The following is a 15,552-nucleotide window of genomic DNA, read 5'->3' as shown; positions in this document are numbered from 1 at the left end:
GTCAGTTTACACTATGGACTTGATTTATAAAGAATTTGCTTAAAAAATTTAATGTAAAAAATTTATGTTATTAGGCTATTCCCTGTGCTGGTTAAATTTTAAATAATTGATTTTAACCACTTGCCTACCGGTCACTTTTACCGTCTTCCTGTCAAGGCCAGTTTAAAGCTTTTAGCACTGTTGCACTTTGAATGACAATTGCACGGTCATGCAACATTGTACCCATATGACATTTTTATATGATATTTTTTCACACAACTAGAGCTTTCTTTTGATGGTATTTAATCACCACTGGGGTTTTTATTTTTTGCTTAATAAACCAAAAAGACCAAAAATTTTGAAAAAAAAAAACATTTTCTCATAACGTTTCTTACAAAATTTTGCAAGCAGGTATTTTTTCTCCAGCACTGATGGGCAATGATAGGTATAGAAAATAATCTTCCCCCTTTAAATGAATCACATTTTGTTGCTTTGCAGCCTGAAATTAAGACAGACACAGTTATTGGTTTATCTAGCTGTATTTACTCTTATAACATCCAACTGAAAGATACACTGCTCAAAAAAATAAAAGGAATACTTTTTAACCAGAGTATAGCATCAAGTCAATGACACTCCTGGGATATTGATCTGGTCAGATAAGTAGCAGAGGGGGTTGTATATCAGTTTCAGCTGCTTTGGTGTTAATGAAATTAACAACAGGTGCACTAGATGGGCAACAATGAGACGACATCCAAAACAGGAATGGTTTTACAGGTGGAGACCACTGACATTTTTTCCTTACTCTTTTTGACTGTTTTTCACTAGTTTTGCATTTGGCTAGGGTCAGTGTCACTACTGGTAGCATGAGGCGATATCTGGACCCTACAGAGGTTGGACAGGCAGTCCAACTCCTCCAGGATGGCACATCAATACGTACCATTGCCAGGATGTTTGCTATGTCACCCAGGACAGTCTCAAGAGCACGAAGGAGATTCCAGGAGACAGGCAGTTACTCTAGGAGAGCTGGACAGGGCTGTAGAAGGTCCTTAACCCATCAGCAGGACCGTTATCTGCTCCTTTGTGCAAGGAGGAACAGGATGAGCACTGCCAGAGCCCTACAAAATGACATCCAGCAGGCCACTGGTGTGAATGTCTCTGACCAAACAATCAGAAACAGACTTCATGAGGGTGGCCTGAGAGCCCGACGTCCTCTAGTAGGCCCTGTGCTTGCTGCCCGGCACCATAGAGCTCGATTGGCATTTGCCATTGAACACCAGAATTGGAAGGTCCACCACTGGCACCCTGTGCTTTTCACAGATGAGAGCAGGTTTACCCTGAGCACATGTGACAGAAGTGAAAGGGTCTGGAGAAGCAGTGGAGAACATTATGCTGCCTGTAACATCGTTCAACATGACCATTTTGGTGGTGGGTCAGTGATGGTCTGGGAAGGCATGTCCATGGAGGGATGCATAGACCTCTACAGGCTAGACAATAGCACCCTGACTGCCATTAGGTATCAGGATGAAATCCTTGCATCCATTGTCAAACCCTATGCTGTTGCAGTGGGACCTGGGTTCCTCCTGGTGCACAACAATGCTCGGCCTCGTGTGGCGAGAGTATACAGGCAGTTCCTGAAGGAAAAGGAATTGATACCATTGGCCCCCACGCTCTGACCTAAATCCAATAGAACACCTCTGGAATATCATGTTTCAGTCCATCCGACGCCGCCAGGTTGCACCTCAGACTATCCAGGAGCTCAGTGATGCCCTGGTCCAGATCTGGAAGGAAATACTCCAGGACACCATTCGTTGTCTCATTAGGAGCTTTCCCCGTTGATGTCAGGCATGCATACAAGCATGTGGGGGGCCACACAAACTACTGAGCACCATTTTGAGTTGCTGCAATAAATTTCAGCATAATGGACTAGCCTGCTGGATCATTTTTTCACTTTGATTTTCAGGGTATCTTTGAATTCAGTCCTCTGTAGGTTGATCATTTTCATTTCCATCAAACGATGAGGCATCCTTACGTTCCTAACACATTACCCAGTCCATATCAGTATAGATATCCAGCATCATATTTTTCACCATTGAGATCTGATGTGTTTTCAAAGTGTTCCTTTAATTTTTTGAGCAGTGTATAACACCAACATGCCAGAAATAAAAAACAGAATCACTGAGTTGGAAAAAGGATCTCCTCCCTCCTAACAACTCGATCAGGTGTAGCTAATCACCTTCTCAATGGCACACAAGGTCATTTGACTTTATCAACTGTGATAAGCTGGGGTTATTTTGATTAGCTCAGCATGAGTTTTCCTGGAGCATTTCAGTCCCCAGGAGGGCAACTGAAGCAAAAATCAACTATGGGTGGCAAGGTACTTTCAAAAGATTTCTTGGATAAATTTTGTGGACAGGCACAAGTCAGGAGATGGATCCAAAAATTCAAAGGCTTTATCAATGCGTAGAAGCACAGTGAAGTCTATTATTAAGCAGTGGAAGGTATTTGGTACAACACAGACCCTCCCTGGATCAGGATGACACTCCAAACTGGATGAACGAGCCAGGAGGAAACTGGTCAGAGAGACTACCAAGAAGCCTACAGCAACTCTGAAGCAGTTGCAGGAATTGATTACAAATTATCCACAAATGTGGCTTGTATAGGAGGGTTGCAAGAAAAAAGCCACTCCTCAAGAAAGGCCACACGCAGTCATGACTGAGCTTTGCCAAAATGCACCTTGAAGATTCTGAGGCCAGATGGAAAAAGGTGTTATGGTCAGATAGGACTAAAACTGAATGATTTGGCCTCAACACCAAATTATATGTCTGGCAGAAATCTAATCCAGCTCACCATCCAAATAACACCATTCCTACAGTAAAGCATGGAGGTAGTAATATCCTGTTATGGGGTGTTTCTCTGCAGCAGGGACTGGAGCATTTGTCAGGTCAGAAGGAAAAATGGATGGGCAATATACCGTCATATTCTTGAGGAAAATCTGCTGCCCTCTGCCAGAAAGCTGTCAATGGGAAGAAGGTTTACCTTCCAACATGACAATGACCCAAAGCACAAGACAAAAATTACTACACAGAGGTTGAAGGAGAAAAAGGTGAATGTCCTTGCATGGCCTAGTGAGAGCTCAGACTTAAGCTCAATTGAAAATCTAAATTAGAATGACTTGAAGACTGCAAAGAAGAGTGGGCAAATATTGCAAGGTCTAGATGTGCAAAGTTAGTAGAGACAAATCCCAACAGACTAAAGGCTGGAAGTAAAGCAAAAGGTGATTCAACAAAATACTGACACGCGGGGGTGATCGTTTTTCCAACTTCTTTTTTCATTTTTTTCCTGACATGTTGGTGTTGTATCTTTCACTTGGATGTTCTAAGTTGCACTGAGTAAATACAGCCGTATGAAGCAAAAACTGTGTCTGTTTTCATTTCAGTCTGCAAAGCAACAAAATGTGATTATTTTAAAAGGGGGTGATTCTTTTCTATATCCACTGTAGCTCCAACTAATGGCCAAATGTAGAATTTTCCATGTAAAATCAGTGATTTACAATTGGAAAGCTCAGGACATTCAGTTTTTTTGTCCCAGTCTCATAGAATGTACATGCATTTTCACTAGGCAAATGACTTTATACATCAGCCCCTATGTGTGTTGGCCTACTACAAAAGTACCATGCAATCCTGTTACAGTGCATTTACAAAGGTAGTGCATGCAATGCAAAATGAGTGGGCTGAAATCGCACTGCACAGAAATGTATGTGAATCACACAGGAACTGAACAGCATTCCTTTGTGATTCCCATTCATTTGCTAGTGTGAAGTCCACCTAGGGATGGCATTTAAATTTTTATGGATACTGGAATGTTAAATCACTCGCTCATTCATACCTCTCTGGATTATCTATTGTAGAGATATAGTCACTTGGATTTCAAGGTCTGCACCCATAATTTGGCATTATGTTTGAATCTCACTTTCCCTGTTTATTTTTTATTTTTTTAATATGATTGAGCGAGGGCCATCTTTAAGAAGGGGCAAGAGGGGCAGCTGCCCCAGGCCCAGTCATAGTTATGGGGACTAAAGCAGCTGCCCCATACTTGCCAACTGTCCCAGTTTACATTCCCTTGAAGTCTTCCTCCCGCGCTGTGTCTTGAAGTGCTGTTACTTATGCTGCCCAGTCCTTCCCTATTGCCATGACTCACATGCAGACTGTGTCAGTATTCACATGTAAATAACTGGCATTCATATGTAAATACAGGCAGCATTCATGTGTATATTATACCCCACTGAGGTTCCAGCCATCATCACCTCTGCTGAATGCTGCCCCATACTTGCCAACTGTCCCAGTTTACATTCCCTTGAAGTCTTCACCCTGTGCTGTGTCTTGATATCTCAGTGCTGTTACTTATGCTGCCCAGTTCTGCCCTATTGCCATGACTCACATACAGACCTTGTCAGCATTCACATGCAAATAACTGGCATTCATATGTAAATATAGGCGGCATTCATATGTATATCATGCCCCCCTGAGGTTCCAGCTATCATCACCTCTGCTGAATGCTGCCCACTGGGGAGGTAAACAGGGGCATGCTTGAAAGTCTTGCCTGCAACTGTAGTCACATCAGCCTTTTCTACAAAGGTAAGCAAAGTGTTGTATGTGTGTGCAGAGGTAAGCAGAAAAGGAATTACAGTTTGGAGTGCACAGGTGAGCAAGGAGGAGATGTACAGAGGTAAGGAAGGTGTGCGCAAAGATGGGCAGAGGAGGCATGTAGAGTTAAGGTAGGGGGGAGGTTGGAGTAGAGAGGGTGGGGGAGGTTTGGGGTGCAGAGGTTAGCAGGAAAATTTAGAATGCAAAGGTAGACTGATGGGGTGGATAGAGGTGTACGTCATGTGTAGGGCAGCCCATTCATTTCAATGGGCTGCTCAATGTGCTAGAAATGCGTAAATAAAGTCCACAACCCTTTTTTCAAAATCACACCGAGCCACAGCACCCTGAGTTTTGATGCATGTGGAAACGCACACGTTAGCAGATGTGTGAGGGTGTCATTAACAATTAATGGCAGTGATGTGTATCTGCTAAAGGGCAGCACATTTCTGTGGTGTCAGGAAAGCGATTTTGCATGCGGCACACACAAATGTGAACATAATGCCATCATTACATTGGTGGTCAGTGTATATCTTCTCATTACATTGGGGCTTGGTGTAGAATCCTTTCATTCACACTAGAGGTCAGTGTGAATGTCCCCTTTACATTGGTTGTCAGTGTAAATCCCTCCTCACATTGGTGGTCAGTGTGACTGGTCCTATTACATTAGTGGTAAGTATTGGTGACCACTGTAGAAACTCCTCTTTATATTGGTAGTTGGTAAAAAGTCCTAACTTGCATTTATGGTCAGTGTCAAATCCTCCTTTACATTGATGGTCCATGTAGAAGCCTCCCTTAAATTGGTGGTCAGTGTAAAAATGTATTGGTTGTTGGTGTAAAATCCTCCATTACATTGGTGGCCAGTGTAAATTTCTCTTTACATTGGTGGTAAGTGCAGAATTCCCTTACACTGGTGGTCAGTGTAAATTCCCTCTTACATTGGTGGTCGATGTAGAAATGTTACCTCCCATCCAGCACTGCCATTGATCCCATTCACCCCAAGCATTGCCACTTATCCCATCCCCCCAGCACTGCCACTGATTCCCCCCCCCCCCACTCCACTACCACTCATCCCATCAAACCCTCAGCACTGCCACTGATCACACCTTCCCCCCTAGCACTGCCACTGATTCCAGGAGTCCTAGAATCCTCACCTTCCCAGTCTATGGTGCAGGAAGTGAGAGGATGTGTTGTAACCAGGCAGTGAGATGATGTGTTGTAACCTTCAGCAACAAATCAGTGAGTTGTGATGACGTACTGTAACCTCTAGCAATCAATAAGTAAGTGGTAATGATGCACAGTAACCAATAACAACCAATCAGTGAGCAGTAATAATGTGCAGTAACCTTCAGCAACCAGTGAGTGGTAATGATGTGCAATAACCTCTAGCAACCAATCAGTGAACTTTAGTGATCTGCTGTAATTACTGTACTAGCAAATAATGATGTACAGTAACCTCTAGCAACCAAGCAGTGAGTGGTAAGGATGTGCAGTATCCTCTAGTCACCAATAGGTGAGCAGTTCTGATGTGCAGTAACCTCAAGCAACCAATCAGTGAGCAGAAATGATGTGCAGTAACCTCTAGCGAACAATCAGCGAGCAGAAATCATGTGCTGTAACCTCTAGCAACCAATCAGTGAGTCATAATGTATGCTGTAACCTCTACCAACCAGTCAGTGAGCTGTAATGATATGCTGTAACCTCCGGCAACCAATTGCAATTGCTGCCTGATTCACGAAATAAACTGACTTTGAGTCTAGTTGCTATTTATTGTATCTCTTAGAGAGGTGGAGAGCAAAATTACATGAGGAAGGGGGGGCGTACAAGAACATTTTTTCCCAGGGTCCAATCCATTTTAAAGACGGCCCTGGATTGAGCAGAAAATAGGAAGTGCCAGAGGCATAACTGGAGCCTTCAGGGTCCTGGTGCAAGGAACCATGTAAAGCCCCCCTGACCCCTGGGCAGGGCCCTTCCTTATGGGCCTGGGGCCTTTCCCACAGATCCCAGGGCCTTTTACTCTCATCAATGGGTCCTCAATTACGGTCCCACAGCGGGACCCTTTCACATGTTCTATAGTATTTTTTTCTTTTTGTTATTTAATTTTGTTATTTTTTACAATTGTATTTATTATTCTTACAATTTTATTTTTTAAATTATTTTTACAACTTCTATAGGAGCCCCGTTGAGGGGTTTTGGTGAGATATCAGGGGTCTAAACAAACCTCTGATGCTCCAAATTTGTGACAGAGAAAGGAGATTGAGGACACAACCCTCAATCTCCATCTCTACAGCCCCAGCAGCACAAAATGAATGAACGGGAATTGCTGTGTAGAGAACTTCCTGTTCATTCACAAACTGAAGCATAGTAAACACAGTTTTTTATGCTTCAGATATAAATGAACGAAGATTGTGATTGGTAACAATCATTGACTCTTTCCATTCAGAAAAGGAAGGGGCAAGTAAATGACATATTTACCAGCCCTTTTCCCACTCTCCATCCTGAAAGCATCCCTTAGGGGGTCCAGGAGAGCACACGGGCCTGGGGGGCAGCAGGACCTGAATATGAGGGGCAGTGGGTGCTACATATATAGGAACTGAAGCCCTCCATTTTCCTCCTGCAGCCATTGAATACCTTTGGGAGGGAGAGGAGGAGAAGCAGAATTTCAGCGGCTGTTGGAGGAAAATGGAGGGCATCAGTTCCTATCCAGGTTTATAGGGAGCTACACGGGTCCCCTTGGAGCATGGGGCCAGGTCACAATTGTTACCCCTGCGACCCTCTAGGTATGCCCCTGGGAGGTTCTGAACATTGCAATGTTGGATGGAAGTGGAGTTAGAAATTACAGAGAGGGATATCTTGATATTAAGAGTATCCAAGTCATATAAGAATCATGGAGCTGACTAAGCACAACAGGTCCATCTACGACAAAGATGCCTGTTTTAGATGGTCTGACTCTTTTAGAAAAGGTCAGAAGGGGCATCTCCCCATATCTCTTTCAGCACTGGACTCTTAAAATTAACTCATCATTTTACCTGTGGTACTGGTTTTATTTGATCTTGAACTTTAATAAGACAACCACTAGATGTCCTCAGTGTTCCAGAAATACTCATACTTTGTAAAGAATTGCTTACAGACATGACTATCTATATACTATGTGTGTGTATATATATATATATATATATATATATATATTACACGCACCTACACTGCTCAGAAAAATTAAAGGAACACTTTGAAAACACATCAGATCTCAATGGGAGAAAATATCATGCTGAACATCTACACTGATATGGACTGGGTAATGTGTTAGGAACGTAAGAATGCCCCATTGTTTGATTGAAATGAAAATTATCAACGTACAGAGGACTGAATTCAAAGACACCCCGAAAATCAAAGTGAAAAAATTATTCACCAGGCTAGTCCATTTTGCTGAAATTTCATTGCAGCAACTCAAAATGGTACTCAGTAGTTTGTATAGCTCCCATGTACTTGTATGCATGCCTGACAACAACAGGGCAAGCTCCTAATGAGACGACAGATGGTGTCCTGGGGTATTTCCTCCCAGATCTGGACCAGGGCATCACTGAGCTTCTGGACAGTCTGAGATGCAACCTGGTGGCCTCGGATGGACTGATACATAATATCCCAGAGGTGTTCTGTTGGATTTAGGTGAGGCGAGTGTGGGGGCCATTCAATGGTATCAATTCCTTCATCCTCCAGGAACTGACTGCATACTCTTGTCACATGAGACCGGACACTGTCATGCACCAGGAGGAACCCAGGACCCACTGTACCAGCGTAGGGTCTGACAATGGCTCCAAGGATTTCATCCCAATACCTGATGGCAGTCAGAGTGCCATTGTCTAGCCTGTAAAGGTCTGTGCATCCCTCCATGGATATGCCTCCCCAGACCATCACTGACCCACCACCAAAACAGTCATGCTGAACGAACGATGTTACAGGCAGCATAACGATCTCCACAGATTCTCCAGAACCTTTCACGTCTGTCACGTGCTCAGGGTGAACCTGCTCTCATCTGTGAAAAGCACAGGGCGCCTGTGGTGGACCTGCCAATTCTGGTGTTCAATGGCAAATGCCAATCAAGCTCTATGGTGCTGGGAAGTGAGCACAGGGCCCACTAGAGGATGTCGGGTCCTCAGGCCACCCTCATGACGTCTGTTTCTGATTGTTTGATCAGAGATATTCACACCAGTGGCCTGCTGGAGGTCATTTTGTAGGGCTCTGGCAGTGCTCATCCTGTTCCTCCTTGCACAAAGGAGCAGATACCGGTCCTGCTGATGGGTTAAGGACCTTCTACGGCCCTGTCCAGCTCTCCTAGAGTAACTGCCTGTCTCCTGGAATCTCCTTCATGCTCTTGAGACTGTGCTGGGTGCAGCGTGACCTCTTCAAGTATTCTGATGTATTCAAACTGATCCATGATCCCTGGTATGCCATAAATATGCCCAACACCGTAGTATGAGAAACATCCCCATATCATGATGCTTGCGCAACCATGCTTCACTGTCTTCACAGTGTACTGTGGCTTGAATTCAGTGTTTGGGGGTTGTCTGACATATTGTCTCCGGCCACTAGACCCAAAAAGAACAATCTTACTTTCATCAGTCCACAAAATGTTGCGCCATTTCTCTTTAAACAGTGGGACTTTGCAGGGGCTTCTTGCAGATAGCTTGGCTTCACATAGGCGTCTTCTAATTGTAACAGTACTCACAGGTAACTTTAGACCTTCTTTGATCTTCCTGGAGCTGATTGTTGGCTGAGTCCTTGCCATTTCAGCTATTCTTCTATCCATTCGAATGATAGTTTTTCACTTTCTTCCTTGTCTTTCAGGTTTTGGTTGCCATTTTAAAGCATTTGCAATCATTTTACCTGAGCAGCCTATCATTTTCTTCACTTCTTTATATGTTTTCCCCTCTCCAATCAACTTTTTAATCAAGGTACGCTGTTCTTCTGAACAATGTCTGGAATGACCCATTTTCCTCAGAATTTCAGAGAGAAATGCACTGTAACCAGCATGTACAACATTTGCTGCCTTCCTTAAATAAGGGAACTCCACACTGCTATTATTTTGAACATGCCCTTTTCAATTAGTGATTCAATTACACAGAATCAGCAGCATGCATGTCATGACTGTTGGGTCTGTTGGATTTCTATTACTCTACTACACCTGCTAGTAAATTATTTGCCATGTAGAAATATCATTCCTACCAAAAACAGTGATTGATCAGGTTAGCGATGTCTGACTGCTATTATTTTGAACACAACTGTGTGTGTGTGTGTGTGTATATATATATATATATATATATATATATATATATGCACAGTGGTGTATTTAGGTTTTGTGCTGCCCTGGGGAACACGAAAATTGGCTCCCCCCTATGGAGATACACTGACCAACACCCCTGTCCCCCACGAAGAGAGCCTGACACTAACCAACAACACCCCAGTCCCCCCCGCCCAAGTGAGCCTTCCATTACCACCGCCCCCATACACTGGCAACCCCCTTTCCCCTGACCCTGCGAAGAGAAGACCCTCGCTTTCGCAGCTTCGGACATCCCCGGGAACAAGATTCAGGCTCTGCATACACCATCAAGCAACCCGCAGCCTCTCTCAGATCCCACCTGGTCCCCATGCTACATGTGTCCCTTCTTCCATCCCTTCTTTTGGGGGGCGGCTTTACAAAATTGTTGCAATTTATTTATTTTCTTTGTATTGGTATGACACAAAAAAAAAGTAGAGAAACAAATAGCCAAATCTGATACATTCCACGCAAAACCCCAAAAATGGACTGGACAAAATTATTGGTACTCTCAATTTTATTATTTGGCAGCACACCCCTTGGAAAAATTAACTGAAATCCATCACTTCCTGTAAGCATCAATGAGTTTCTTACACCTCTCTACTGGAATTTTGGACCACTCTTGTTTCACCAACTGCTCCAGGTCTCTAAGATTGGAAGGGTTCCTTTTCCCAACTGCTGTTTCGAGCTCTTTCCAAAGGTGCTCTATGGGATTGAGACTCATTGTTGGCTGTCTACTCTCTAGCACTTTGTCTGAAACCATTTCTGGGTGCTTTTGTGATGTGTGCTTTGGGTCATTGTCCTGCTGTAAGACCCATGACCTCTGACGGAGACCCAGCTTTCTGACCCTGGGCCCTACATTGCACCCCAAAATTCTTTGGTAGTCTTCAGATTTCATAATGCAATGTACAGGGTCAAGACATCCAGTGCCTGAGGCAGCAAAGCAACCCCAAAACATCAGTGAACCTCCACCATGTTTGACTGTAGGGACTGTATTCTTTACTTTAACCACTTCCAGACCGGACACTTTTACCCCCTTCCTGACCAGGGCAATTTTCAGCTTTTAGCGCTATCACACTTTGAATGACAATTGCGCGGTCATGCAACACTGTACCCAAATGAATTTTTTACCATTTTTTTTAGATAGATAAAGCTTTATTTTGGTGGTATTTATTCACCACTGGGATTTGTATTTTTTTTGCTATGTAAATGAAATATCCAAACATTTTTTAAAAAAGTGTTTTTTTTATAACATTTTGCAAATAAATAATATTTCATCATAAATCTTAGCCAAAATTTATTCCGTTATCTTTTTAGTAAAAAAAAAAAAAAATCCAAATTAGTTTATAGGCAAAAATTATAATTTTTAAACATTTTTTTTTACATTTTTATTTTATTTTTTTATATTATTTTTTATTTTTATTTATTTTTTTTTATATACTGTCACCCTAGCAGTACAGTGTCACCATGGTGACACTGTACTACTTGTGAGGGGTGATAACGATTTTTTTTTTTTTTTTACACTGATTGCTTTTACATCCTATATGGGTGTAAAAGCAATCATTTCTCTTTCTCTCTGTGTGCATTCTTGCACTCATTGAGAAATACAGAGTGAGCTGTGATTGGTCACAGCTTGTCACACATGGTACAAGGCTTTTGTGAATAGCCTTGTACCATGTGACCTCTGTGATCATTCACAGATTTCACACATAGTAAGCAATGATGTCAGAAGTGACATCTTGCTTACTACTTTGCATGTGATCACTGATTGGCCAATCAGTGATCACATGATCGGGACCTCGTAGAGAGGTCCCGTCCGACGATCGATGTTTCACTGTGTCCGGAGGACACAGCGGGCACCGGATCGCGGTGCTGCGCGCTCCCAGGGAGCGTGCACAAGCAGGGTGCGGGGAGGCCGTTTATAGACGGCCACCCGACCCTGCAGTGCCACCGTCCGGCCGTTTATATACAACAGCCGGTCGGGAAGTGGTTAAAGGCCTCATTGCTTTTTCTGAAAACAGTAGAATGATGGGCTTTACCAAAAATCTGTCATTTTGTTTCGTCCGTCCACAGCACATTCAGCCAAAAGGATTTTGACTTCCTCTAGTAAGCTTTGTCAAACTCCAATCTAACTTTTTTATGTTTCTGTGTCAGCGGTGTGGTCCTCCGGGGTCTCCTACCATAGCATCCCTTTTCTTTTCAAATCTTTTTTATTGAAGTTTTTTATAAAGGTACAAAAGTAAAAAAATAGGTTCAGGACATACTATATATACATACATCTCTTGATCAACACCGCAACTCAATTACAGTCTTAAAGTTGCTATGGCGGACATAAAATAACCTTTGACCATATGCAAAATAAACATCAAATATGGCATACTGTACTTGCATAACAGAGATTTACTAGTATTTGTCATAGTAAGCCCAGATGTACGGGCTTACCTGAACCAGACCTTATGAAGATCCACATATAACAAACAAAAGGTAAGAAAGAAGAGAAGAAATTAGGAAACGGAGCAACCCGAAAGGAGGAAGTAAACAGAGCACACACATTATTAGTGATTAGTGATGACCACCTCACAATTTAGGCAATCCAGCAGTATTGTTTAACAGGAATATCTCAGACCAACGGGACCATTTTGCTTCAAATTTCCCCACTGATTGATGAATAAATGCCAAGGCCCTCTCACATACATAATGTGTCTGTACTCTATGAGTCCCTTCTAAAATGGAAGGGATGTTTGATAATTTCCATTTAGTGGGTATAGCCAGTCTAGTGGCTATCAGAATATGACCTATTATAGTTCTATGCTTGCTTGGGAAAAGGTTCAGAGTAATGTTAAGTAAGGCTAAACCCGGCGTCGGAGTAGACATTGTGTCCGACACCCTTGAGATAAGAGCAAAGATTTCTTGCCAAAACATTTGTAGGCAAGGGCACTTCCACATGATATGGAGAATGTTCCCTTCGCCACCATAATTTCGCTAATATATGGGGAAACGTTAGAGTACATTTTAGATAGTTTGTATGGGGTTAAGTAGCTTTGATGTAACAGTTTCAGGGAGCAATCCCAATGATTAGTACAACTAGTGATACTCAAACTGCTACTCATGGCATGTTCCCATTCATCACGTTCGAAGGAGCTTTGTAAGTCCCTTTCCCATTTTCCTACACAACTTGGCAAAGCTAGGTCATTATCATAATGTAAAAATTTATAGAACCAGGAAATTCCCTGGTTCTATAAATTCAATTCAATCTAATGGGGTTATTAATAGTTTGCCATAACTTAGAGTCTATATCCAGCCAGGTCTTTGGGCTGGTCTTAAGATATCCTTTAATCTGCAGGAAAGGGTGTAGTTCTTTACTCGGGACAGAATTTCCTATATCGGTGAAAGTATTGAAACCAAGGTCCCTTAAAGGTTTAGTATTGAGGTTTGGAATAAAATGTTCATATGCAGAGAGAGGGATATTAATTTGAAGTTTGGGAAATAAATTAGATATTGTATTTAGACCTATTATCCAAGCTTCCAAGGTTGAAGTGATGGATGGAAGGTAGTTAATAGTTTAGGGGTAACCGATCTAGCTAGAAGAAGTGCCCATAGATCTTTGTTGGGGACTACATTCTGTTCTATTTGTGCCCATAGTTTATCTGAAGGGGCAAACCAAGCTGGGAGTTGGTCTAGAATAGATGCATAATGATACATGGATAATACTGGAAGACCTATTCCTCCTTTGGACTTATGTCTAGTAAGGGACATAAACGGAATACGCGGTTTCTTCCCCCTCCAAACAAACCTCGTTATAGCCACCTCTAGTTTATGAAAATAAGTCTTAGGAATGAGGATCGGGATTGTTCTGAAGTAATACAATATTTTAGGGAATATCAACATCTTGAATGCTGATATTCTACCTATCCATGAAGTTTCAAACTTATCAATTCTCTGCATCTCCAAAATAGCGGACTGGTATAATGGTTCAAAATTGTTTTTAAAAGGTATGTGAGGATGGAGCTGAAATGCAGATACCAAGATAGTCCAATTACTTGTTGGTCCAATGGTAGGGGAATGAATCCTTAAGGAATCTCAGAGGACCTTTCCTTATGGCGATTGGGAGGGCACAAGATTTGGTGATATTAAGTTTGTAATAGGATACATCACTAAAGGACTGCAGGGAGGATGAAATCTCTGTGAGGGAAGTCAATGGATCAGTTCAGTAGAATCACATCATCATCACTTTTGTGAGAAGTGGACGCTACTTGGATACCCGAGATCCGTGGATTATTCCTAATCTCAGTCGCTAAGGGTTCTATCACCAATGCGAAGATGATGGGGAATAGAGGGCAACCCTGTCGAGTGCCATTAGTAATATTGAAGGGAGCGGACAGGGCATTGGATGTAAAGACTTGAGCTGAGGGAACTGAATATAACGCCAGGATGGCGGATTTAATAAAGCTGTTAATACCAAATTTAGATAGGGTAGCATCCAGATATTGCCAATGGACTCTATCAAATGCCTTTTCGGCATCTAGTGTCAAGAACACCGCCTGAAGCCCCCTTGATTCAACCAAATGCATCAGATTAAGAAATAATAAAAAAGGTGCATAAATTAATAGTGTTTGTCCTTAATCTTAAACAAAAACACCCAAAGGTCCATGTGCTGAAAACATAATTAAATTGTTGAAATAAAAGTGCAAACTTCTTTTCTTCAAAAAATACTTCCACCTTCCACCCGTGCACAAACCAACATCGAATACACTCACCAGAACTTGGTGAGTAAAAGACCTTTAAGGAATTTTTAGGGATCCTAAACCCTCTTTGGTGCCACGCTAGGGAAAACCTTCACCCTCCGAATAGACTCCACCATCCAACCAAAAGAAAAAAACTCACATAGCATAAAATTGTCACACAATAGTAACTTTTTCCAAATGGAGATTAAGGCCACTCACATGTTAAACACTTGCTAAAGGCATGTTTATTATATATAATAGGCTTCAGTTCCAGCAAATATACAAACTTTTCCTTCCAGGACTCTCACATCCACAGTGGAACAAAGACAGGACTCCTCTTAGACCAAAAGTGAACCAAGATGGCCGCTGGAACGCACCGCTCAGCGTGCGTTCCACTCACCGGAAATGACGTCAGGCGCATGGAGTGTGGACCGGAAATGCATCAACGCGTTTCACCCCTCCCATAGGGCGTTATCAAGACACCCATCTCCCGTCCTCACTCACTTAAATATCAATGGAATACCCTCCCCTCCGATTTAATTGGTCAGACCACCTCCCAGGATAATTTCAGAGGTTGCTCCTCCCACTACATGACGTGAGAGACCTTTACAAAATGCCGATCCACATAGCCACATAATGAATCTATACATTCTGACAATTAATATAAACAATTCCAATAAAAACAATATCTTTATAGTTTAATATAATTCATATTAAAAAATGTATATATATATATATATATATATATATATATATATCTAAAAACAGATTGCAAAAACAAAATAAAAATAAATGTAAAATTGAAATAAAAATAAAAAATAAAAACAAAAATAAAAAAATGAAATAAAATAAAAATAAAACTAAAACTAAAACTAAATAAAAATAATAAAATTAA

The sequence above is a fragment of the Staurois parvus genome, unplaced genomic scaffold (assembly GCF_062004578.1).
Source record: "Staurois parvus isolate SC_StPar_1 unplaced genomic scaffold, SC_StPar_1.0 ptg000392l, whole genome shotgun sequence".
Classification (NCBI taxonomy): domain Eukaryota; kingdom Metazoa; phylum Chordata; class Amphibia; order Anura; family Ranidae; genus Staurois; species Staurois parvus.
The sequence above is the reverse complement of the archived record's forward strand: the minus strand, read 5'-3'. Positions refer to the sequence as shown.